The following is a 24,467-nucleotide window of genomic DNA, read 5'->3' as shown; positions in this document are numbered from 1 at the left end:
GGCTATGATGGTTAATGTGTAGCAGACCAATACTTTCACCTAGAATAATTAAAAAACAAAACAACAATGACAGAGTTCTAATGTACTGGTGTGTGAGGGGCCATATGAAACAGAGAAGGGAAATTTATTAAAGTGTGCCTAACTTTCTGCAGGAACATTTGTTCATATTCTGTATAGATCCAGAGACCAAAACACCAAAAAGCTTGCCAGAGTAGATACTGGCAGAGAAGCCAGTAGAATTTCAAATGATCTCTTCAGTCTGGGAAGATAAAAGTTGAGTTTGGGGAAGCCAAAGCAGACTGAATTTGAAAGTTTAAGATCTCAGTGAGAAGAAAGGTGCAAATAAGTCATCTTGACACAAAGTACATGTTTAGTGCCCAAAACATTTGCTATTTCAGCCCACATGACAAGAAGCTAAGAAATCAAGCAAAAAGTGATTGCGAAGCAGAGTAGAATTTTGGTAGTCTTCTGCTGTTGAGCAAACAAATGGAGTTTAGAAGCCCCTAGGAATAAGGGCTTTAAAATATAGCCTAGACTGTCAGCGGGGCTCCCTGGAGGGCTATACTGTAGGAACATGGGCAAAAAAGAGAAAGTTTGAGCCTAACAGACACTGAAAACCAGCTTTAAGTCAGTTCACTCCATGAATAGATTGAACTGATAGACCTTCTGTTGCTTATCAGTGAATAGGGTAAACCATCTCTAAAGGGAAATAATATTATCCAATCCCATAAATTTTCAGATGCAACATACGACATTAAAATACATGTATTTTTGACATATGAAGAAATAGGATCAAGAGAAAGAATAGACAATACAAATAAATACTAACCCTTTAAGAGAAATCAGAGTTACAAACACAGCAGTCACAATGTCCATAATGATATAAAAATGAAAAACAGGAAAATATTATCCAATTGCAAGAGAAAAGACAAAATGGAGTCTATCTGCAAAAAGACCTAGATGTTTGAGTTACCCTTCAAGGATTTTATAGCAAGTATAAAGCCATCCTCATTGATGAAAAAGAAATGCCACTGACGTGTGTGTGTATGTGTGTGTGTGTGTGTGTGTGTGTGTGTGTGTGTGTGATAGAGAGAGAGACAGACAGACAGACAGATAGACAGACAGACAGACACAGAGTTTATCCTGACTCCTCCTTTCTGGGTCCAGGTCCATGTACTGACTGGTAAATGGGCTCACTCAGTGCTCAGGAAGATGTTTTTGTGTGAGGTGTTAGTGTAAGAGTACAAGATAATTCCATGTTTGCTGTGGTCTCTTGCTCCACTGTACCCAGGTGGATCATATGCATGAAAGGAGAGGTAATTATATTGGCTTAAAATGGTGATGACCAGGTGTCTGTCATCTTTGGGCACAGGGAACAGGTACCAGAATATGTCAGGTATTCTCTTGTCCAGGTAGAGAGAGAAGCCACATGTGATGAGATAAGGCTTGGCTTGACATGGTGTCCAGGCTGGAGACATCATGACACATGATCACATTCACAGTATGGAAGAAGCAGTAAGGCTGAAAGGCAAATAGCTGACAATGAACCCCACAGGTGGGTCTCCATGTTCATGAACAACTAGCATGTTGGTGACCTTGCTTGTTTTTCAGGCTTACACCAGTGCTTCCATCTCATGCCAGCCATAGTTCATGCACTGGGCATCCCAGAACACCAACTTCAGCTCCTTTGCAAACATCTTGAGGTGGGAACTGGGGAGATAGTAATCATGATCTCAGAATTCTGACCCCTGACTATCATTAAAAACTATGGAGTCAAGAAGATAAAGGGTAAAATTTTCAAAGCGTTAAAAGAAAAATAAAATTCACCAAACAATTCTACAGGCAATGAAAATATTCTTCAACATAAAAGGCAAAATGAAGATATTTCAAAATAAAAGATAACTAAGAGAGTTTATCACTGGCAGATCTATATTATAAGAATTTTTAAAAGAAGTCTTTCCAGTTGAAGGGAAATTATACCAGATAGGAATTTGGTTCTGTAAGAGAAAATAAATAGCATCACAATTTGTTAACTATTTGGGAGATTGTAAATATCTTATAATTCCTTTAAAATAATACTTAACATATAAAACAAAGTTATGACATTTTCTAGTGGAAGTTATAATATATGTTAGAAATATTACTATAGTATAAAGGATGAAGGTTGATAAGTGAATGTGGTTACAGTGTTTCTACATTTTTTGGTATGAAATAGTACAATATTAATTCTAAGTACACTGCATAAAATTATGGATGTATATTGAAATACTTTGAGAAGCAACCAGAAATAACAACACAAAAAAGTATAACTAAAATACCAACAGAGAGATTAAAGTGGAATTCTAAATATATTCAAATAATCTAAACAAAGGCAAGAAAGGAGTAACAGACACTAAAAACGCAGAGTGGGAAGAAGTATCAAACAGCAAATGAAAAATAAAACATACGGCCTAAATTCAATCACATTAATAATTGCATTAAAGTTTAATGTAGTAAACACTCTAATTAAAAGTCAGAGATTATCAGAATGGATTAAAAAAAGCAGGACCAAACAATTTTTGTTATAAGAGAAGTACTTTAAATATATAGACAGAAAAATGTTGAAAATAAATAGAAAATATATAGTATGTAAAGATATATTATGTATGCTCTAGTTCCATCCATGTTGTCGCAAATGGCAAGATTTCATTTCTTTTGATGGCTGCATAGTATTCCATTGTGTATATATACCACATCTTCTTGATCCATTCATCTGTTGATGGACATCTAGGTTCTTTCCATAGTTTGGCTATTGTGGACATTGCTGCTATAAACATTCGGGTGCACGTGCCCCTTTGGATCACTACGTTTGTATCTTTATGGTAAATACCCAGTAGTGCAATTGCTGGGTCATAGGGTAGTTCTATTTTCAACATTTTGAGGAACCTCCATGCTGTTTTCCAGAGTGGCTGCACCAGCTTGCATTCCCACCAACAGTGTAGGAGGGTTCCCCTTTCTCCGCATCCTCGCCAGCATCTGTCATTTCCTGACTTGTTGATTTTAGCCATTCTGACTGGTGTGAGGTGATATCTCATTGTGGTTTTGATTTGTATTTCCCTGATGCCCAGTGATATGCAGCACTTTTTCATGTGTCTGTTGGCCATCTGGATGTCTTCTTTGCAGAAATGTCTGTTCATGTCCTCTGCCCATTTCTTGATTGGATTATTTGTTCTTTGGGTGTTGAGCATATCATGCTTAGCGAAATAAGTCAAGCGGAGAAAGACAACTGTCATATGATCTCCCTGATATGAGGAAGTGGTGATGCAACATGGCGGCTTAAGTGGGTAGAAGAAGAATCAATGAAACAAGATGGAATTGGGAGGGATACAAACCATAAGTGACTCTTAATCTCACAAAACAAACTGAGGGTTGCTGGGGGGAGGGAGGTTGGGAGAAGGGGGTGGGATTATGGACATTGGGGAGGGTATGTGCTTTGGTGAGTGCTGTGAAGTGTGTAAACCTGGTGATTCACAGACCTGTACCCCTGGGGATAAAAAATATATGTTTATAAAAAATAAAAAATTAATAAAAGAAAGTGAAACATCAAAAAAAAAAAAGAAAAGAAAAGTAACAGGCACACATCAGCAAGGAAGAAAAAAGTGTTCTTACACATAACATGATTACTTATGTGGAAAATCCTATGAAGTCTACAAAACAAATACAGAACTGAATATTGAATTTAGCAGTGTTGTAGGGACACAAGATAAATACAGAAAAATCAATTTTATTTTTATATGCCAGTAGCAAACAATCAGAAAATAGTATTTAAGAAACAATTCCCTTTACCATAGCAACAAGAAACTCAGCAGTTAATGTATTAAAAGATGTACAAGATTTCTACTCTGAACTAAAAAAGAAAAAAAAAAAAAACAACTTTTGAGCAAATTTTAAGAAGATCCAACCTAAAAGACAACACGTCATTCATTGATTGGAGATGTGTAATTTTATGTGGGGATATAAAAGAAGGAATATCCAAGGTATATTGAAAAAGTACAAAGGTAGAGATCTTCTAGTACTTTCAAGTGTGGTGCTGGTATAAGGATTGATAAATACATCAGTGAAATAGGATAAGGAGCTAAGAAACAAATCCTCACTTTCAACAAAGGTATCAATTCCAGTGGAGAAAGGAAAAACTTTTCAGCAAACAGTTAACTAGATATATATGGCAAAAAAATAACCTTTAACCCCTACCTTATATCATAAACACAAATTAGTTTGGGATGTATTATAGATGTAATCATTAAAACTAAAATTTCAAAGGGGAAAAATATTTCAAAGAGAATATATTCTTAAACAATAGGTGGGTTGAAGTTCCTTAGGCAATCACAAAAAATTAATGACCACAAAAGAAAATTTAATAAATTAGACTTTATTATCACTAAACATTCCTGCTCATTGAAAGATACCATTAAGAAAATAAATAGGCAAACTAAAGACTAACAGAAAAAACTTTTTTTAAAGATTGTATTTATTTATTTGACAGAGTGAGAGAGAGATCGCAAGTAAGCAAAGAGGCAGGCAGAGAGAAAGGGGGAAGTAGGCTCCCCACCGAGCAGAGAGCCCCATGCAGGGCTGGATCCCAGGACCCTGGGATCATGACCCAAACCGAAGGTAGAGGCTTAACCCACTGAGCCACCCAGGTGCCCCTAAGAGAAAATATTTCTAAAACCGTATCTAACAAATAAGTGGTATTCAAGATACAGAAAGAACTTCTACAACTCAGTAATAGAATGGCAAACAGTCCCTTTAAATATTTTGGTAAAGAAGGGCACCTGGGTGGCTCAGTGGGTTAAGCCTCTGCCTTCAGCTCAGGTCATGGTCTCAGGGTACTGGGATCGAGCCCCGAATCACGCTCTCTCCTCCACGGGGAGCCTGCTTCCCCTCTCTCTCTCCCTGCCTCTCTGCCTACTTGTGACCTCTGTCTGTCAAATGAATAAATAAAATCTTATAAAAAAATTTTGGGTAAAGAATTCAACACTTTGCAAAAGATACACAAATGGCTGGTAATTCCTATTCTCAGTATTTACTCAAGACAGATATTTAAAAACATATCTATGAAAATATCTGTACTAGAATATTTATAGAAATTTTATTCATAATATCCAATAAATGGAAATAAATCAAATGTCATTCACTAGGAAAATGGATAAAAAAACTGGTACTGGGCTCCTTGGTGGCTCAGGTCATGATCCCAGGGTCTGGGGATTGAGCCCCACGTCCTGGGACTGAGCCCCCCGTTGGGCTCCCTACTCAGCAGGAAGCCTGCTTCTCCCTTTCCTCCCTACTCATGTTCTCTCTCACTCTCTTTCTCTCTCTCTCTTTCATATAAATAAATAAAATAAAATAAAATAATAAAATAAAATAAAATAAAATAAAATACTGCAGTTCATTCAACAACTGAATGTTACTCAGTCATAAAAAGAAATAAATTGATGATATCAACAATGATATGAATGAATCTCCAAACAACATACAATTTCATGGGTTATGTTACAATATTATAAAAATATCAATTGTCTCTAAATTATTCATAGGTTTACTGAAATCTCAATCAAAGTCATACTAGGACTTTATTTTTGTGGAAACATCAAGTTATTCTAAAATACAATGAAAATGCAAAGATTAAATGATAGACAACACAATCTTCTTCTTCTTCTTCTTCTTTTTTCTTTTTCTTTTCAGGGAGAGAGAAAGAGCAACAGAGGGAGAGAATCTTAAAGAGGTTCCATGCTCAGTGCTGAGCCTGAGGCAGGGTGAGATCATGACCTGAGCCAATATCAAGAGTCGGTTGCTTAACTGACCAAACTCAGGTACTCCTAGGAAAGACAGTCTTAGGACAAAGCTTGAGGTCTACCATGAGTCAGGGTTTAATAGAAAGGCACAGTCATAAACAGAGTACCAAAAAGGTACTCTTGTATCTTGGACAAACAGACCCATGGAATAGAGTCCAAAAGCTGATTGATATAGACATGCTTATACAGATGACACCAGCAGCATGGAGAAAGAATGCTTTTTTTTTTTTTTTTTTAAATAAATAGTGCTAGGTCATTTGTATAGAAAACAATGCAGCTTGAACTCCTCCTCAAATCATATACAAAATTTCATTCAGAATGTACTGTTGAGGAGCACCTGGGTGGCTCAGTCGGTTAAAGCAGCTGCCTTCATCTAAGGTCACTATCCTGAAATCCTAGGATGGAGCCCCATGTGGAGCTCCCTGCTCAACGGAAAGCCTGCTTCTCCCTCTCCCTCCACCTTCCACTCTGCCTACTTTCTCTCTGTCAAAATAATAAAATCTTAAAAAAAAAATTACTGTTCATATAAAGCAAACTTTAAAACTTCAAGTTCTAGCCATGAGATATTTTATGAATATCTTTATGTCTTTAAGATAAGCAAAAATTTCTTAAATAGAATTCAGATCCCTATCATCAAAGGAAATGCCAGATAAATTCGATGAGATTAAAATTAAGGCCTTTTTCTCCAAAGGACATCATTGAGAGAGAGAGAAAGCAAACTGTAGAGTGGGAAAAAAAAACAGTGGTGCATATATCTGGAAAAGATTTGGACCCAGAATTAAAACAAAGCAAGAACACAATAAAAAATAAAAATAATGATTAATTAAAAGGGGCAAGAAGCCAGATAGAAAAATGAAAAGTATAACACATACACTGGCACAATTAAAATGAAAGTGATCAGTAACACCAAGTGTTGGCAAGAATGTGAAGAAACACGAATTTATGTTCACTCACATACATTGCTTGTGGAAATGTAAACTATGTAAAACCACTTGGGAAAACTGTTTGATAAGATCAGTGGGTGAAAGCATGCATGCCTAGTAACCTAGCAATTCCTTTCCTAGATATATTAACAGAAACTCATTCATATTTGCTGCAGAGTCATGCACAAGAATTTTCATAGAAGCTTTATTTTTAATAGCCCCAAGCTTGAAACAGCTAAAATATCCACCTATATTAAATGAAAAAAATTTATATTCATGTAATATAATGTTATTCAGTAATGTTAATGAACAAACTGTTCATATATGCAAGACATGTCTGCATTTAATGTGCATAATGTTGAACAAAATAAGCCCAACGCAAAATAGTATATTTACTCTATGATTCTGCTTACATATATTTCAAAAATAGAAGAATAGAAAAAGCTAATCAATGGTGATTATATATTGATTACCTTAGGGTTAAGGACTGAGTATAAGGAAACTTTGATATGTTTGATAATTAAATCTATGGAATAGAAAGATGTGTTTATATTACTCTATGAACAGTTAAGTGGCTAACAGCTCTCTGATGCTTTTAAACACTCTACTCATTCCCCCATCACCTATCTTACCACATCTTCATTGCAGATGATGTTGCTTCTGATTTTATAGGGATGACTTAAAATATTGAGAATAATCTTCTTTAGCTTCTTTTCCCACATGTAAGAGCACCTAAATATGTACAAATATCAGTTTTCCTATTCAAACTAATCACACCACTTATGTTCTCTATCTGATACCCTTTATATTCACCAGGATATGGAATTTGCACCAATCATTTTTTCCCATTCTTAACATGCATCATATTACATCTTATATGGTTCCTGGTGATCTTATTTTCATAAGCAAAGGAAAAACTGAAACATTCTTGACCCTCTATGCTCATCTGGCTTTAATTTCTTTTTCTCATGTAATTCTTTGATATTAACTACTTCCAAAGAATAATTTAAATTTATGGTTTCTTTCCTTTTATGTCTACACAATTTACTATGGCTGTGTAAAATATTATCCAAAACTTAGTAGCCTAAAACATCTAGAACATTTCATCTACAATTTGAGACGGGCTCAATGGGGATAGCCCATCTCTGCTTCAAATGTATTAGCTGGAACAGCACAAAGCCCAGGGGCTAAAATCATTGAAAAGATTGCTTACTCAAGCAGCTGGTGCTGGGGTTAGCAGAGTGATGTTAGATGGGTCTGTTGGCCCGAATACCTATCAGGAGAATCTTCATGTGACCTATGCTTCCTCACAACATGATTGGTGGGTTTTAAGAACTAAAGATGAGAGAGATAGAGAGAGGGAGAGAAAGACTGGGGGTGGGGTATGGGGGTCTTTATTTCCTTTATGATCTAATCTTGGAAATCATGCCCATCACCTCTAGTTCATCCTGTTTATTGAAACAGTCACAAAGTCCTACTCTGATTCAAGGGAATAAGAAATAAGCTCCACTTTTGATAGGGTATATCAAGATTCTGGAAGAAGATTTGGAATCAAAACTATGTCTGTGTCCAATTTTGGAAAAAAAAAACATCTACCAGAGTGTTTCATTCATACTTCAACCTTCTACAGTCTGATTACAATGCCCATTATTGCAATAAAACTCCTCTGCAAATAACACGAGCAGCCCAATAATTGTTCAGTCACATGGTATTTCTTCTCTTCTTATCTTACTTTACTTGCCCACAACATTTAGCAGGGTTGACCACTTCCTTCTTCTTGATAGACTTCCACCTTTGTTCTGTTGGTGTCACTATCTCCTGATCTCTTGGTACTATATGGATGTGCCTTCTCAGTCTCCATTTTAAGTCCCTTTTCTTCTGCCTTTTATATTTTGAAGTTTCCTAAAGTTCAGCTCTTAGCTCTCTTCTCATCATTCTATCTAATCTCAATAAGCAGTTATTTATGGTCTTATAACTTCATTTACCTAGTATAAGTCCTGAACTCCAAGCTGAAACTAGTATAACAAATTAGGTGATAGACTTCTGTGCTTTTATGTCCTACAGGCAACTTGAACTCTACTTCTTCAAAACCAGTTTTACCTTATGCATTTAGTTCTACTCTTTCCCCGTTGCACCTTCCAACCTGGACTTCCTTTTGCATTTGCCATCCTGACCATCTTTTGGGAGGCTAGGTGTCATTCTTGGCTCCTCCCTTTTCCATGTGGCAAAGTTATGTTAGTAACAGTGCTCCATTATTTCCAGATCCTTATAATCTCATACAGATTCTATTCTCTCCATTGTTTCTGTGGTTGACTTGTTTCTAGCCGTTATTATTTTCTCAAGGACTATTGAAAAGGTCTTATAGCTGCTTTCCTTCCAATTCACCCTCCGTACTGTAAGCAAAATGATTTTTGAAAATGCAAAGTGTATCACAGTGCTCTTCCAGGTAAAATTCTTCTGTAGCTTTCTTTTGTCTACCACAGTATGAAATCTAAAGTCCTTACGTGGCAAAACACATTTTGGAACCCATGGCTCTGACTCCTCCAGTTAAAATCTGATTTTTAATCTAACCAAAGTAATAATAGTATCTACCACTTACAATGCACAATGTGGAGATAGAATTCATTATTTCATATTAGTTTTATAGCATTCCTTTATGTTGGAAACTAAGTAATATTTATAGATAGCAATATATAATTTTAATATATATTTCCTAATGACTATTTATAATCACTATGATTTTATATAAATTTACATAAATTGATATTAAGAAAAGTGAAGTTATTAGCCCATTGTTCCATAATGAGTTAGTGACATAGCTGAGTACAATTCAGATACAAGTTAGCCTACTGTTAGAGCCCAGGATCATATGTTCCACAAAGTGGCCACAACAAACTACTTGAAGTGCTCTAAATGTGCTGTTTTTAATTCAGGTATTGTTGACACTGTGTTGTTGTTTCCTTGCATTTATATAAATAAGAGAGAGCTGAATTGCATTTCTTTTTAGTTTGCATAGTTTGTATTCAAAGGAAATTTAATTGTCATGCAAGAATTTATCAAATTTTAAGCAGTAGATCTAAATCCTAGAACAAGTGAGAAGTGAACTAGAAGTTTTTCTTCACATTTTCATGATAATTAATGCTGGATACTTTGAATATAAACTTGGATTTTTCTTGACAATTAGTTGATGGGTTGTCAACCTTTACAATGAAATAAACAGTACCCGATGCGTTGTAAAGATTTTTTTCTCAAATAGATAAACTAAGATGTAGAAGATTTCAAGATGATAATTACAAAGTCATGACATTTATTTATTTTGCTCTGTGGAGACAGACTCTTTGCAAGCTTCTTACACAGAAACTGAAAAATAATGTGTTTTCTGTTAAAACTTGAATGTATTGGAGTGATTTCAAAACATGCACATGGATAGGAGGTATATATTTATGCTGTTTGGAGGTTGCTCCATGTCATTTTGATAGGGAGACCAGATGTAAGTAGATACAATAAGAAATCACTATAAATTTTACTCTGACAGTTCCTATAATTGCAGCATGGTTCAAAGACCTATGCTTAATTTAGAGATGTTCACATACCTGCATGGGAAATATCAAATTATGTAAATGTTCATTTCATAATTGTTTGTCCTATTTAGTACATACTAAAGCAACTTCCCCATGTTTTGTTCTTGAGATAAGTGAATCCATAATTAGCCTTTGCACAGTTAAATGAGCATTAAGAAAAAATTCCCATTAAAGTTTTTTCTGAATTATGCTTTGTTTTTCTAGCTCAGCACTAGAGACCTGCCTATGTTTGATAGCTTCATATGTGTCTACCATTACTGCTAACATTTCTTTCTCTAGCCTCAGTGGCAAAGGTATGGGTATTTCATGTTCAGATGATATTTTGGCCCATTTTTAAAGAGATAAGTGGACCATTTTCATTGTGAACATGGATAAGTGAATTAACCTCACTGACCTTCAATTTGCTTCTGTAACACAGAATAATAAAAGCAACTTCATGGGGTTGGTGAGTATCAAAAGAGATACCACTTTTCATGTATAAACTGACAAGTTGTGACTATTCATTATCTGTAATCTACAAATTATTCTTTCCAGCTGTCCCATCTTAGAAAGACTCTTGTTAAAGGACTATTTTCTATGTTGAAAGAACTAAAATATTTCCAGTATTTTTTAAATATTTTGAAACTCTAAATTTGCTTAGTAGTAAGAATGCATTTTTCATTATTTTTCCTTCTATAAAAAAGGTATAACAATACCTAACTTGAGGATTCTTGTAAGAATTCAGTGAAAAAATTACACTAAAATCAATAAGAAGAGCACAGGGCATATGGTAAGCACTCAGTAAATATGCTGTTATTATTAATATTGTGTAACCAAGTCCACAAGCAAACATTTGGAGGCAAAAGGGACCAAAATAGAAAATAATCTGCTATTCTCATTACATAAGGGTAGTTGGGTTTCTCCAGAACATGCCCCAAGATATTGGATATGAACACAACTTGAAGATTGTGTTAAGAAAATTTTCTCTTCTCCTTTTATTTATTCACTCCACAAACACATTTTGTTAATTTCCCAAACATGATATTTAATAAGTGTAAACCCAGTGAGCTTGAATTTGTAAAAAAATTTAAAAATGGATCTCTTAATTGGAGGAAGGTAATCCATCAACTATGAGACCCAACAAAGACAAAGAATTGTGAGAATTATTTATTTATACACGTAAGTACTTTTTTCTTATGTGCTACACATTGTTCCAAGTACTTTAACAATACTAATTTAGTGATTATGATATGTGATTATGGGCGCCTCTATTACTATTTCCACCTACATATGGCAAAATTTAGGCACATAGAGATTAAGCAAAATTTTCAAGGTCACACTTGTAGTAACTGGAGTTGATTGAAACACAAGTAGTCTAGGTTCACAGCCTTTGTTGTTAACTACTACATAGGGTTTTTCTAGAAAAATTTGTTGCCCTCTCTATGACAGCTTCTTTCTTTGACTTACACAAAAAAGGTCAATATCCCACCTTTTGGTCTGTTGCCTTACTGGGCCATGTACCTAATCTTCATGTGAAAATAACTTTACATCCTTTCTATTACTTGGCCAGGCAAGTACAGTTAGTCAAGAGCACTCAGATTTCAGAATAAAAACTTGGGTGTTATTTTCTTTGCTGTGTGAACTCTAACTTAGTCCACTGTTTTCCATAGTATATATTTGTGTGTGTGTGTGTGTGTGTGTGTGTGTGTGTATGTATGTATTTCACAAGGGAGGATCTATGGTTAAATAAGTGGGAAATGTTAGACTAAACAAACTTAAATAGAGTTTTTAAATCAAAGGCTCCTCAAAAGTTTTGATATTTCATGCATATTGGGATTATCCACAGAGGGAATTAAGGAATAAGAAAAAAATATTCACAAACTCATTTTGATTTAAACTTTTTTACAGAAAATCTAAAAATCTCACACACATAATGCTTTGAAAAAAAATTTTGGAAATGTTTTGTTACTTTGTCTGTGAGACATAGTTTTTAAATTTTTGTTAAGAAAAATTTATTTTGGGGGGTGCCTGGGTGGCTCAGGGGGTTAAAGCCTCTGCTTTTGGCTTAGGTCATGATCCCAGAGTCCTGAGACTGAGCCCCTGCATCTCTGCTCTGCAGGGAGCCTGCTTCCCATCCCCCCTTCTCTGCCTACTTGTGATCTCTGTCTGTCAAATAAATAAAATCTTTAAAAAAGAAAGAAGAAGAATTTATTTTTTATATTTAAACTGGGCAAAAATCCTGTAATTCTGAAGAAGAAGAAAAATATTGTATATAGATTACTTTGATTCACTGCTATGATCTGATGTAAAATCTGTTAAAATAAAATGAAACAAGATGGGATTGGGAGGGAGACAAACCATAAGTGACTCTTAATCTCACAAAACAAACTGAGGGTTGCTGGGGGGAGGGGGTTTGGGAGAAGGGGGTGGGATTATGGACATTGGGGAGGGTATGTGATTTGGTGAGTGCTGTGAAGTGTGTAAACCTGGTGATTCACAGACCTGTACCCCTGGGGATAAAAATATATGTTTATATATATATATATATAAAAAAAAAAAAGAAAACTTCTTCCCTGGGAACCTAGAGATAAGTTAGAATACCAGGATGAAATTCATATTTAAACTAATACAGTGCATCCTCTTGCAAATTTATGTTTCATTTCTTAATGGCAGGAAATCTATATTACTCATCTTTGTATCCCTTGTGCCTAACAGAGTTCCTTGCACAGAACAGCTCTGGATGGAATGAAAATAACAAGGCGAATTTTAAAAGAAATTCCAAGTAGAAATGCCCACTGAGAGTGCCATAAGATTATTTTTTCCAAAAACACTGTAATCCTTTTGTAATACAAAAACACATACCTCTTAAATTCAACAAAAACTTGACTATTGACCAAATACAGAGAAGTAATTATCCTTACTGGTAAATAGAAAAGAACTTTTGAAGACATGAATATAAGTAGTCAATATGAAATATTTATGAAGTATTTTTAGTTTATCATTTTCTTATCTTTTCCTAGTCTTATAAAATAATTCTTATTCTAAAAATTAACTTTTTTAAAAAATAGGTTAATTTTCTCATGATAGTGTGATGATTTTTATACCTGAAATGCCTCTTGAAATGTAGGAACTTCAGTCTATAATGCTCAATGCTTTATATGTAATTTCTACAAGCAACATCAAAGATTTACTTAAGATTTATTGGGTGTCTATCTTGTAATCATTCACTCTCTTTTTTTCTTTTCACTCTTACCAAAGTTCAATATTTTTTAGAAATCCTAAAGTTAACAATCAACACCTTGACACATAATCATGTTAATTTAGACCATCAGAAACATAACTTTGGGTTTTGGAAAAAAAACTGCTTAACTATTTTGTAGGACCTAGGATGACACAGAACATTAGTTTTATTCACATAAGTTATGTCATTGTGTAATTAACAGCACTGCTACTAAAAACAGTAAGATCCTGCAATATCCTAGTCCACTGTCCCTAAAGCCATATAGGTCAATGTCCACTGTCTAACCACTGAAACATTTGAGATACTCCAAAGGAGAGAGTAGGTGTTAAGATTATATTGCAGTAGTTTCAAGGTGAATTAACTCGGTCTGACAGTGCTGCTTATGAAAAGTGCTGCTTATCTACACCCACAGAAAGTATAGATATAGAACTAGAACATAGGAAGAAAATACCTTCTTCCTGACTCAAATCTGAAGACTGCCTCTGTTAACATTCAGGCCCAAACACTTCTACTTTAATACCTTGTCTTCAGCATACCGAATTGTTCTATTATATTTAGATATGACTGGTATAAATATAACTCTTTCCCAATGGTGTTCATTGAAATATTTATCTTTTGTTAAATATCTTTTCTTTTTTCTCTCTCTTTCCCCATCTGTATTTCTCTTTCTCTCCACAGTTGTTTAAAGATTTTTTTTTCTCCACAAGTATTTTTTCAAAATATAATGCTCTGACTTTAAAACAGTAAGTGATGATGACAAAGACCCCAACATTAAATATCTATCAGTGACCTATGTGTTACTGACTTAATAAAGACTATAAAAATTTCAAATCCTTGGTAGATTTATATTCATTTTAATAGCAATTAGTAGACTTAAAACATAATTATCTGCTCTATATTTATATCATGAATGCCTCAGGACAAAAATATATCTCTTCCAAATGTAACCCACTTCCTTAATAAAGATGATATTTATTTGAGATTCCTTTGGTCGAGCCTTTCAAAAAATGCATTTCATGAAGTCTTAGATAGAAAGGTATTAGAAGATGTCAAAATAACATAATAAAGCCAATAATGAATATATTGTGGTCTAAATAGTAACTCTAATTATACACTTTAATTCTAGAATTATACCTTACATTTGTTTTTGGTATGTGTACTTTAAAACCTTAAGAATAACCAGAGAAAAGGGACATTGCTTTCAAAGAAACATGAGTGAGATGAACAGCTTACTCATAAATAGAAATGATAAAGCCAAAGATAACAAGTTCCATTGTTAAAGTGCTGAAAGGAAGGTAGGTTCAACCTCAGATTCTACACAAAGCAAAATTATTCATTACTAAGTAATATAAAATAAAGCATTTTTAGACAAAGATTGAGATAATTTATTTTCAGCAGACATGCAGTTTGAAAAATACTGAAGGGTGCTCTTCAGACAAAGAAAATTATCTCAGATGAAATCACAGAAAGGAATAAAGAGCACCAGAAATGATAAACAATGGGAAACACTACTGGTAATTAGAGCATATTAATCAGGATCAAGCCAGAAGACAGAAACCAAACCAGTTATTAGAGCTGAGAAAATTTAATGTAAAAATTTGTTCACTAGTCAAAGATAGCTAACTATTAAAAGAAGTAAAATAGGTTCGTAAGTAGAATGTGCAAACAAAACAAAACAAACAAAAACAGCTGTTGCTTCTAGGCTGAGGGAGAATGAAAACTCAAAGAACAGACGACTTAAGAGTCTCTCCCTACCAGCCCCTGTTTCAGCCCAAAGCTGAAATTCAGGCTTTTAAAAAAAGATCAGGGCTCCCATAGGAACAGGTTATATCACAGTGGTGAAGAAAATTTCCAGAGGGCACAGACCAGAACTGGTTTTTACAAATGACCAACCATGGTTAGAAAACATAAGCAGGTTAGAGCTCTTCTATGGAGCTTAGATCTCTATGATGGAAAAAGTTCCTTGAAAATGTAACCATTGCTGCTAAGCAAGCAGCCCACAGGAACTTCTCAGGAGCAGCCATGGGGTGGGGCAAAATGGATAGAGAGAGGGTTACCATAAAAGCACATGGGAGCTCTGAGAAATAACCAGTAGGTGGGGAGAACAAGAAGGTGTGGTTGAAACTGGTCTGTGAGGTCTATAGGAAATCTAAATATAAACATGAAGGTCCTGACCCAGAAGAAAAGTGTCTTCTTTATGCTATTGCCTTCCATTGTCACTAGGGGTTATGTCCTTGAAAATGATAAACAAAACTTAACACCGTTTCCCAAGGGGTGCCTGAGTGGCTCAGTGGGTTAAAGCCTCTGCCTTCTCAGATCATGATCCCAGGGTCCTGGGATTGGTCCTGGGATTGAGTCCTGCATCAGGCTCTCTGCTCAGCAGGGAACCTGTTTCCTCCTCTCTCTCTGCCTGCCTCTCTGTCTACTTGTAATCTCTGCCTGTCAAATAAATAAATAAAATCTTAAAAAAAAAAAAAAGTTTCCCAAAATTGGCATGAGGTTACCACTAACCAATTCCTTACCATTTAAGAAAATTCTGATATTATAATCAAACAATGTGAAGAATAAATAGTAAAAAAAAAAAAAAAAAGGAATAAACAGTCACTGCCTCCACACTATAAGTTGTATTATAACAACATTTTATAATATACTTTATACTCCTGAGCTTCATTCTGTGTTTTGGTATGAGTGCTCCTGGTTTGCCAAGTGCCTTTTTGGTGGGTGCACAGTATACCTTTATGAATTACTACTTTGGTGATTCATTGGTTTTGCTTCTGTTATTTCTGAACTTTTGATAGAACTTAATAAAAGGGTAACAAAAGTCAATATGGCTGATAAGCTTAATAAGGGAACAAATAGAATAATGAAACATGATTGATCCTACAAATATTAGAAAATGAATAGACAAATAAGAGATTGGACAAGAGCAAGAAAGTAATATGGTAGATCAAAACCCAAATAGAGTATTATTTATATATGGGTATAAACCAAATGCCCAGTTTAAAAAAAAATACATTAGAACTGGAATGAAAAATACAAAGACAGGCCAAGATTGAAAGTGAAATGAAGAAAAAAACATTACTGTAAAAACTGAGTAAAAGAAAGCCAGGGATACTATAAAACAGAAAACTTGCACTTGGAGGCATAAAGTATTATGAGGGTCAAATGGAACTTTTTACAATAACTAAGGGTTTATTCAACAGAAACATAACATTCCATAATTCATATTATAATGCAATTAATAACATGGATCCAAAATACCCCTAGCAAAAAGCCTCAGAATTATATGAGATATAGGAAAACATTTAATTACAGCTGGAGATTTTATCAGACCTCTGCCACTAACTGAAAGAAAAAGCAGACCAAAATTCAGTAAGGAATAAAAGATTTAGATATCTTGATTAACAAAATGTCCTAATTTATATGCTTGTAGTGCAGCATCAACAAATGCAGAATACATTTTATATTCAAGTACACATAGAACATTTACTAAAACTGACCAATTATTGTGCTGTAAAGCAAGTCTCATCATAATTCAGAGCATCTCCTGACCACAGAGAAATTAAGCAAGTATTCAATAATAAAAAGATAACTAGAAAATCCCCAAATACTTTGAAGTTAAGCTACATACTTGTAAATAACTTATGGGGTATTTAAAAATGAATATTAGTATGTATTTGAATAAATTAAGATTCCACATATCAAAACATGTGGGACTATCTAAAGGGGTATGTTTATATATAAACCCATAAACTAGAAAATCAGAAAAGATTAAAATTATTATAATTCTCTACCTCAAAAAGCTACAAAAAAGAACAGCAGCAAATTATCCTCAAAATATGGGGAAAGGGAAAAATACAATGCCTAGGTGGCTCAGTTGGTTAAGTGTCTGCCTTTTGCTCAGGTCATGATCATAGGGTCCTGGGACTGAGTCCTGTAGAAGACTCCTTGCTCAGCGGAGTGCCTGCTTCTCCCTCTGCCTGCTGCTCCCCTTCATTGTGCTCTCTCTCTCTCTTTTATATAACTAAAATCTTAAAAAAAAAAAAAAAAACAAATAAAATTATTTATCTTTTAGCAAGACTGACCAAGAGAAAAAGGAGAGAATGAATGAAAAACCAATTTCAGGACTAAAAAGGAGGATAGTAAAAAAAAAAAAGAAAGAAAAAAAGAGGTTATAATCACATATTCTACAGATATTACAAAGTTAACATGAGGATAGTATGGAGACTTTATGCCAACAAAACTGAAATTTAAATAAATGGAAATTTTGTCCAAAATAATTTAATCAAATTAAAATAAGAAATATTAATAATTTCATATTCATTAAAGAAATTCAATCCATAACTAATTGCCTAAAAAGGAAATCAATTCTTTCACTTATGATGTAACAACAATCTTACATAAACTCTTTCAGAGGATAGAAAAAGAGGTAAAATTTCCCAAGTTTTTTTTATGAGATCATATTATGTTTATAAAATTCAAAACTCATTCATAATAAATACTGTTAGCAAATTAAGAGTAGATGGGCATGTCCTTAACCTAATAATCTGTAAAAAAAATTTTGGCAAAAATTATCAAAAGTTTCTTGTGTATAGAAAGAAGATAAAGATGTGTGCTATCACCACTTATTCAATGTTGAACTGCAGAACAAGCCTCTCCAATAAGGTTGGAAACAAATAAGAAATATAAATTTTGGAAAGAAAGAAGTAAAACTTCCATTATTAACAGAAGCCTTGAGTATGGGTATAGAAAACCCAAAATAAACTATAAATAAATTCTTGGAGTTAGTGAATAAATTTAACAAAGTCACTGGATACAAGGTCAATATAAAAAATCATTTGCATTTCTAATCACTTTTAATAAAGTAGAAAATGGAACTGAAAAAAAATCTTTGAAAATTGTTTTTATATATTCTTGGAGAGAGGAAGATGGCAGCATGGTAGGAGGAACCTAGCTTTTCCTCATCTCACAGATACAATTGTAACACAATCATCTTAAACATCCCAGAAACTGACCTGAAGAATGACAGAACAAATTCCACAACTTAAGGTAGAGAAAAGCCACACTGAAGAAGGTAGGAAGTATAAAGATGTGGTTTGGGAGAGAAAAGGATTACAGCCACTGTAGTGGGGTGGGAGATGTGGTTGTGGAGAAGGGACAGAGACAGAGTAAGACAGGGGAATGCACAGGGAAAATAAATCCCCATAACAATTGCCTTGGATAGCAAGAAGGGCTGCATTTTAGAATTCTAGCATCAAGCAGGGCTTAGGGCCTGGAGTTTTAAAAGTTAGTACACTTGTCTCTGGAAGAGCTCAGAGGACATTGGGCTGCTCTTGGAGAGAAGACACAGCAAACAACCTGGGAGAATACAGCATGGAAACAGGGATCTGAAGAGAGCTGGGACAAAGATGGGAGCTTAGTTGCTCATCTCAGATCATATCCGAGAGAAATAGCATTCTTGAAGAAACTTCTCCAGGAGAAAAGGAACTGGCAGGCACCATTTTCCTCCCCTACTCCCCAGCTTAAGTACAGGGCTACCTGTGGGAACCAACATAGCACCAACACTTGCTGCCTAACTTGCTTACACCAAGGCCTTCACACACACACACACACCCATGCTCAAGGAGAACTGCGCCTCTCAGTTGCACTTGCTGAAGCATGATGGGTTCCTTTTCCCAGAAGACAGGTCCTAACCTCTGCTCACACCATGTTTCCCAATGTAGAAGTTTTGCAGAGCCTTGGTTCCAGTGACAGTGACAACAGGTCTCATTTCAAATCAGAGCACACCTAGTTAAAATGTGTAACATTCAGGCCAAGAACCAAACACTCCCCACAAAAGGCAAAGATAGTTTTGCAGATAACCAGCCTGAAGGATAAAGCAGCCAGAACAAAATAGCAGAACATATGCAGCACACATTTGAGACACTCCCAGAAGCACCAGGCCTGGGGAACAGGAGATATCACATAGCAGGGCATGACAGGACCTCTTCTTCATAAGCTTATTACCCTCAAGAACCAGGGGTATAGCTGAATTTCCTAACACAGGGAAACAGGAACAGAGATTTATACAAAATAAGAAGACAGAGAAATTTATTCCAAATTTCTGGTTATGGACTTGTGCTGTTCTTTTCATTTGGAAAGAACAGCACAAGGCCATAACCAGAAATCTCTTAAGTAAAATGCCTGATAGAGAATTTAAAGTAATGATCATAGAGATACCCATTAGACTTGAAAAAAGAGAGGAAAACATGAGTGAGACCCTTAACACAGAGATAAAGAATAACATAGGAGAGATAAATTCTCAATAAATGAAATGAGAAACATGTCTCTTAAGATAGCCTGTATTGCTATAAACATCTTTCTTATAATCAATTTTGCAACATCCCAAATGTTTTGCACTGTTGTGCTTTCATTTTCACTTATTTCCATGTACTTTTTAATTTCTTCTTTTTTTCCTTGTTGACCCACTCGTTTTTTATTAGTGTGTTATTTAACCTCCATGTATTTGTGTTCTTGCCAGATTTTTTCTTGTGGTTGACTTCCAGTTTTGTAGCACTGTGGCCAGAAAAGATGCATGGTATGACTTCAGTGTTCTTGAGTTTATTGAACAGCAGGATGGAAGAAGCAGAAGAATGAATTAGTGACCTTCAACAGAGAGTAATGGAAAGTAATCAAGCTGAACAAAAGAGAGTAAAAAGAGTTATGCAAAATGAGAATAAACTTAGGAAACTCAGTAATGTCATCAAAAATAGTAAAATTCATAATAGTAACATTCATCAAAAATAGTAACACACTAATAAAGAAGAAGAAGAAAAAGAAGGAGGAGGAGGAAGAGGAGGGAGAAATGGGAAAGAAAATGTATTTGATATAATAGTAGCTAAAAACTTTCCTAGTTTGGGGATGGAAACAGATATCCAGATCCAGAAGGCACAGAGAATTCCCATGAAAGTCAACAAAAGCAGATCCACACCAAAACATATTGTAAGGAAATTAGTAAAATATGGCAGTAAAGGAAAAAATAAATAAAGCAACAAGACAAAAGAAGACAATAACTTATAATGGAAAACCCATAAGACTTATAGGAGATTTTTCAGCAGAAACATTCCAAAGCATAAGAGAATGGCATGATACATTCAAAGTGCTGAATGGAAAAATATGTGGTCAAAAATATTCTATTCAGCAAGGCTAGCATTCAGAATAGAAGGACCAATAAAGAGTTTCCAAGACAAACATAAAGAAAGTAAAGGAGTTCATGGTCATGAAACCAGCATTGCAAGAAATATTAAGGGGACCTTTTTTAAAATTTTTATTTTTATTCTATTTTTTCAGTGTTTCAAGATTCATTGTTTATGCACCACACCCAGTGCTCCATGCAATACATGCCCTCCTTAATACCCACCACCAGGCTCAGCCATCAGGAGACTCTTTGAATAAAAAGAAGTATAAAGGTAGGAAACAAAGGTGGTAAAAATGAACATTTCTATTAAAAAATCAGTCAAGGACCTCACAAAATAAAAGGATATAAAATATGACAACATATACCTAAAATGTGGGGAGGAGAGGAGTAATGAATGGGTTCAAACTTAAATGACCATCAATCTAATCTAGACTTCTATATGCAAAAGAGGCTATATACAAACCTAATGGGAACCATATATCAAAAAACATTGATAATGTGCAAAAAATAAAGAAAAAGAAATCCAAATATATCACAAAAGAAAATCAGCAAACCATGAGAGAAAGACAAGACAGGGTCAGAGTAAATTTTTAGAAAGAATTACAAAAAAATAATAAAGTGACAATAAATACATATCAATCAGTAATTACTTTGAATGTAAATGGACTTAATACTCCAATCAAAAGATATAGGGTGACAGAATAGATTTTAAAAATCAAGACCCATCTATAAGTTGTCTACAAGAAACTCATTTTAGACCTAAAGACTCCAGCAGATTGAAAGTGAGGGGATGGTGAAATATCTATCACTTATTTATTTATTTTTTAAAAAGATTTTGTTTATTTATTTGACAGATAGAGATCACAAGTAGGCAGAGAGTCAGGCAGAGAGAGGGGGGGAAGTAGGCTCCCCACCCAGCAGAGAGCCTGAAGTGGGGCTCAATGCTAGGACTCCGAGATCATGACCTGAGCCAAAGGCAAAAGGCTTAACCCTCTGAGCCACCCAGGCACCCAAAACAACTATCATTTAAATGAATATCAAAAGAAACCTGGAGTAGCAATATTTATATAGGACAAAATGGACTTTAGTTATTTTTAAAAGATTTTATTTATTTATTTTAGAGAGAGAGAGAGAGCTCAAGCAGGGGGAGGGGCAGAGGAAGGGAATCTGAATCAGAATCGCATCTGAGTGTGAAGCCAAACCTGGGGTTCAATTTCATTACCATGAGATCATGACCAGAGCTGAAATCAAGAATTGAACACTTAACTGTTTGAGTCACCCAGGCACCCCTGGGCAAAACAGACTTTAAAACAAAGACTGTAACAAGAGAAAGAAAAGGATACTATATAATAATAAAGACGACAATCTAACAAGAAGATATTATAAATATTTATGCACCCAGCATAGGAGCACTTCAATACATAAAACGGTTAATAACAAACATAAAGGAACTAATTGATAATAATGTAATAATAGTAGGGGACTTCTATACTCCCTGTACATCAGTGGACAGATCACCTAAACAGAAAAATCAATAAGGAAACAATGGTTTTGAATGACATATTGAAACAGATGGCTTTAGCATTTATAATCATAGCATTCCCATACTGAAATAGAATACACATTATCTTCAAGTGCACATGGAACATTCTCCATATTAGATCATGTATTAGCCACAAAACAAGCCTCAACAAATTTAGGAAACTCAAAGTCATACCATTAATCTTTTCTGACCACAATGCCGCAAACTAGAAGTCAACCATAAGAAAAAAAATCTGGCAAGACCACAAATACATGGAGGAAATGACATCCTGGTAAAAAATGAATGAGTCAACCAGAAAATGAAAGAAGAAATAAAAAAGTACATGGAAACAAATGAAAATGAAAGCACAACAGGATGTTGTAAAACTGATTATAAGACAGAAGTTTATAGCAATACAGGCCTACCTCAAGAAGCAAGAAAAATCTCAAATAAACAACCTAACTTTTACCTAATGGAGTTAGAAAAAGAACAAGTAAAACCTATAAAGGAGCTAGAAAAAAAAAATAAAACCTAAAGCCAGCAGAAGGGAGGAAATAATAAAGATTAGATTAGAAATAAATGATATGGAAGCTAAAAAAATAATGGAACATATCAATGGAAACCAGGAGCTGGTTCTTTGGGGAAAAAAAATAAAATTGATAAACTACTAGCCAGATTTACCAAGAACAAAAGAGAAAGGACTCATATAAGTAGTGTCACAAATGAAAGAGGAGAAATAACAACCAACATCACAGAAATACAATTATAGGAGATTAATATGAAAAACTATATGCCACCAAATTGGGCAACTTGGAAGAAATAGACAAATTCCTAGAAACATGTAAACTACCAAAATTAAATCAGGAAGAAATAGAAAATTTGAACAGACCAATAACCAGCAAAGGAATTAAATCAGTTATCTAAAAACTCTAAACAAAAGTTTAGGACCAGGTGGCTTCACAGGAGAATTCTACCAAACATTTACTTTTTAAAATATTTTATTTATCTATCTATCTATCTATCTATCTATCTATTTATTTATTTTTATTTGACAGAGAGAGAGAGTGAGAGAGAGAACACACAAACAGGGAGAGCAGCATGAAGAAGGAGAGGGAAAAACATGTACCCCGTTGTGCAGAGAGCTTGACATCGGGTTTGATCCCAGGACCCTCAGATCATGACCTGAGCCAAAGGTCTTAACTGACTACGCCACACAGGCACCCCTCTGCCAAACACTTAAAGAATAGTCAATACTCTTCTCAAACTATCCCAAAACCTAGAAAAGGAAATAAAACTTCCAATTCATTCTACATCCTGATACCAAAACCAGATAAAGACAACACTAAAAATGAGATCTATAAAGCAATATTCCTGATGAACATATGCAAAAATCCTCAACAAAATACTAACAGAATTCACCAAAACATAAAAAAAAATAATAATTCACCACAACCAAGTGGGATTTATTCCTGGGTTACCAGGGTGTTTGATATTTTCAAATCAATCAGTGAGATACATTGCATCAATAAAAAAGGATAAGAAACATCTGATCATTTCAATAGACACAGAAAAAACATTTGACAAAGTGCAACACTCATTCATGATAAAATCCCTCAACAAAGTAGGTTGAGAGGGAACATACCTCAACATAATAAAGGCCATATATGAAAACCCCATAGGTACCATCATGCTTAATGGAGAAAAACTGAGAGCTTTTCCCCCAAGGTCAAGAAAAAGACAAAGATGTCCACTTTCAGTGCATGTCATCAACATAGTATTGGAAGTCCTATCTACAGCAATCAGACAACAAAAAGAAATAAATGACATCCAATTTGGTAAGGAAGATATAAAACTTTTACTATTTGCAGATGACATGAAACAATATATTGAAAACGCAAGACACTCCACTAAAAGCTGCCAGAACTGATAAATGAACTTAGTAAAGACACAGGGTACAAAGCAGATCTCCAGAAATCTGCTTCATTTCTATACAACAATAATGACACAGCAGAATGAGAAATTAAGAGCATTAATAGTATTTATAATTGCAACAAAAATAACAAGATACCTAGGAAGAAATGTAAACAAACAGGTAAAAGACCTATACTCTGATAAAGGACTAGTGTCCAGAATCTATAAAGAACTTAGCAAACTCAACACCCAAAGAACAAATAATCCAATCAAGAAATGGGCAGAAGACATGAACAGACATT

At 34.6% G+C, this 24,467-nt stretch overlaps 1 pseudogene; it reads right to left on the bottom strand.

The window, feature by feature from the left end:
• Positions 1–1,193: 1,193 nt before the first annotated feature.
• Positions 1,194–8,922, bottom strand: LOC132002069 (U3 small nucleolar ribonucleoprotein protein IMP4-like; annotated as a pseudogene).
• Between the last annotated feature and the right edge of the window lie 15,545 nt (positions 8,923–24,467).

The sequence above is a fragment of the Mustela nigripes genome, chromosome 14 (genome assembly GCF_022355385.1).
Source record: "Mustela nigripes isolate SB6536 chromosome 14, MUSNIG.SB6536, whole genome shotgun sequence".
NCBI lineage: Eukaryota > Metazoa > Chordata > Mammalia > Carnivora > Mustelidae > Mustela > Mustela nigripes.
This window is presented reverse-complemented; position numbering and strand designations above follow the sequence as displayed.